Genomic DNA, 3694 nt, shown 5'->3' on the forward strand with positions numbered 1-3694 from the left:
GTGCTCAAGTCAGCTCTGCATTCCAGTATCTCTGCTTTCTCTGTGTGAGGGCAGGTCACACTCCTCAGATGGGAAGTGCTGCAATACCAATCTCAGCCAAAAGAAGGTGGTCAGGAGCTCAATATTTCCCATAATGCTGAACCCCAACCCCAGCCACAACACCAGCCCCACCCCAATCTCAAACCCGGCCCCAACCCCCAAACAAAATCCCAGGCACAACCCAAACCCCAGCCCAACTTTAACTTCAAACCCAGCCCCAACCCTCACCGCAAACACTGATCTCAACCCCAGGCCGAGCCCCAATGCAAAGGGAGGGTAAAGATGGAGAGAGAGATGGGAGATGGAGAGATGGAGAAAGAGACGAGAGATGGAGAGGGAGGGAGAGATGGAAAGGAAGGGAGAGATGGAGAGAGGGGGAGAAATGGAGAGGGAAGGAGAGATGGAGAGGGAAGGAGAGATGGAGAGAGAGAGCGAAAGTCGCGGAGAGGATGATTGAATGAAACTCAGATTCAAATATTAACAAAAACTGTTATTTATTAAATCGGTCTGACCAACAACGGTGATAAATATTGCATTGCACACATGTACAGAGTGTGTAAGAGGCGTGTATAAGGCGTGTACAGAACGTTTCACAGTGTGAGTGTCTTAAAGTGCAGTCCTGCCCGAATCACTGCGCTCAGTTGGTGCTCGGGACAGGTGTAGGCGAGAGGCCTGTGTGTCTGGATGACTGAAGGCCTCGGAGCAAGTGGCACATGTGGGCTTTCCGTGGTTGGGGTTCACTTCCATCCGGGATCTCCCCTTCCCCTCCCCTCGTCCTGGTCGTCGCTCGCACACCCTCACATGGGGATCTTTCTCGCCTTCAGCCACTTTTTCAGAACCTTGTTATTGGGATCCACGCAAAGCTTACGTTTGCGTATGTGAAGCCTAAGAGACATCAAAACACAGCCCATTAGCAACCAGACACCCCCGCCATCCCATAATAACCAACCCGCAGTCACACACTGCTCAACACCCCACACAACACGTGTGTTTCACCCACAATATACAGTCACCATACGTTACAGTATATGCTGTGAAGCGCTTTGAGACGTTGCGAAGACTTGATAAGGCGCTACGTGAGGCGCAAAGATTAATATTATGACGACTGTTTGTGGGACACTGCTGTGGGCAATTGGGCCGCCACGTTTCGCCCACAAAATACACAGTCACAACACTTTAGAGTATATTGTTTGAAGCGCGTTGAGACATCGCAACTGTGTGGTAAGGTGCTATATCAAATGCAAGGTTTATTATTGTTATCAATAATAAATTTCTGTGAGTAAAACTTACACAACGGCCTTGATCGTGCAGTGATTAGTTTTCTGAATCTCCACTTTCGTGACCCGTTTCCCCAGGTGTTTGGTGAAGTAATTAACCACCCGGGTGCAACATGAGATAGGTGGGAATGCTGGAAACCCTGTAAAAACACACACCATTATTCTCTCTCTCTTTCTCTCGAACAACACTTTTTATTTCTCTCTCTCCTGGATGTACAGCGCTCACCAAATAACAGGCAACCGTTCCCTTTAATGACCACCTGAATTATTTTTTGCCCAGTCGGGTGTCTGACACACGGGGAAACCCATCAGCTTTGCTTAAGAGTCTCCAAACACAGCTGAGATTTCCGTCCATCCCTCCTACACCTGGAAATGCCAGAGATAGATAGTTGGGATGGAATGTGCGCTCTCTCCCTGGAGGGAGGGCTCCTGCTTACCTAATTCCGGAGAGTATTAGGCGCAGGTTGGTGAGAGCCAAGGCTTTGGGGGACCCCAGAGTGTGCATTGGGCTTGAACGTACAAAGAGTTGGGGGGAGCTCTGTTTAATATCTCATCCGAAGGATGGAGCCTTTGACAAAGTATCTCTCTCTCTCTCTCTCTCTGTGTCCCCCCAGCCCTGCGCTGGAGTGTCAGCCTGGACTGTGAGCTCAGATACCCCGATCTGGGGCTCAAACCCAAGTCCACTTGACGGCAGAGATTGAGAAGAGAAACGGAGTGAGGTTGGTGTGGGAGGCAGGAGGCAGCAGACACTCACCTTGTGTGGTGTGGAGAGCAGTGAGGGCTGTGACCAGGAGAAGGAGGATGATCTTGGTGTCCATGCTGTTGGCTGTCTGTGACTGAGGAGCTGAGCTGTGATGAGCTGAGCTGTGAGGAGCTGAGCTGTGAGGAGCTGAGTGTGAAGCTGCCCTGAGCTCAGGTGTATTTATGCAGCAAGTTTCAAACTCTCCGCCCTCACCTTTCCACTGACATCAGCCAACGTCACCCACAGCCACACACCGTCTATCAGTGACTCAGTCACTCCCCCGCCCATCCCCCATGCATTGTAAGTTAAGACATGCTTCAGGGGAATCTGACAAAGCATAAATCACAGCAGTAAATCCTGATCAACGGTTTCACTGTTGGAGACTCCTTCGCCAGAGGCTGAGATTTAATAATAATAATCCTGTATTTGATATGGCGCCTTATCACACATTTCAGGCGTCTCAAAGGGCTTCACAGAATATACTGTGGAGTGAATTGTATTTTGTGGGCAAAACGCGGCAGGCAATTGGCCCAGCAGTGTCCCCGCAAACAGTCGTGGATTGAGTGAGCAACTTTTTTTGGAGGGATTATTAATTACCCCCAGAAAGCGATCCGCCAATCGACTGACAACCGGGTTCCTACTCACTGCTGCGAAAACAGAGGTGTGTGGAGTAAGGAAACTTGTCTAAGGTTTCGTCCTGCCCGGGAATCGAACCCAGGTCCTCTGGCTTGCAAGGTGAGGGCTCTAAACACTGCAATATGGGACTCCACATGAGATTGAAGATGATAAAATTAATGATAACCCTGACATCTGACCCAGCGCCTTCCAGGTCTGAAAGCACTTCTCAGGGTTCGTCTCATCCGGAGGACGGCATCTCTGACAATGCAATGCTCTCTCCCTCTCTCTCCCCACCCCCAGCACTGCACTGCACAGCTCTGTACCCTGAAAGCGAGGGAGGGGATGGTGGGGGATGAGTTTGGCTCGAACCCAAATCTTGAGGCGAGAGTGCAGACGGCTGAGAGCAGACACTCCTTACACCTAACCGTAAAGATCTGTGAAACAATGTGAGATGCTCAGAGTTAATAATATGAAAGTTTGTCTTGGGCTGAGGGCTGGTGGGTGGGGGTGGGGGTGGCGGGAGGGGGGGGGTTCAGGGGAAGGTGGGCTGCTAGGGGGGCGAGTGAGGTGGGCTGTAGATTGCAAAGACACTGACTTCCGGTTACGCAACCCACATACCTCGGAGCCAACACTGAGATCAGGGCCAAAAGTGAGGCTGTGTAAACATTCCACAGAAGCTGAGACAGTCTGTGTTGCATGAAATCAGAGCACACGTCAAGGAACATGCATACACGCAAAGACATGCAACACATAATAATAATAATCCTTGCATTTGATATAGCGCTTTTCACGTCTTCTAGACGTCCCAAACATACACACACACATATACACATAGACACACACATACATACATACATATACAAACATACGCATACATACACACACATACACATACACACACACATACATAGAATCATAGAATCATAGAATGTTATGGCGCAGAAGGAGGCCATTCGGCCCATCGAGTCTGTGCGGCTCTTTGACAGAGCGTCACTTTCACTAACCCCAAATCACCAGC

The 3694-nt window shown here is 49.9% G+C and overlaps 1 long non-coding RNA gene across 1 annotated transcript; it reads right to left on the reverse strand.

The window, feature by feature from the left end:
* Positions 1-516: 516 nt before the first annotated feature.
* On the reverse strand, positions 517-2091 carry LOC121852508. The gene is made up of 3 exons (XR_006086186.1): positions 2071-2091; positions 1330-1456; positions 517-924 (listed from the first exon to the last, which is right to left on the reverse strand). It is a non-coding gene; the product is annotated as an uncharacterized LOC121852508 (long non-coding RNA).
* Between the last annotated feature and the right edge of the window lie 1603 nt (positions 2092-3694).

Source organism: Callorhinchus milii, unplaced genomic scaffold, assembly GCF_018977255.1.
Source record: "Callorhinchus milii isolate IMCB2004 unplaced genomic scaffold, IMCB_Cmil_1.0 Scaffold836, whole genome shotgun sequence".
NCBI classification, from domain to species: domain Eukaryota; kingdom Metazoa; phylum Chordata; class Chondrichthyes; order Chimaeriformes; family Callorhinchidae; genus Callorhinchus; species Callorhinchus milii.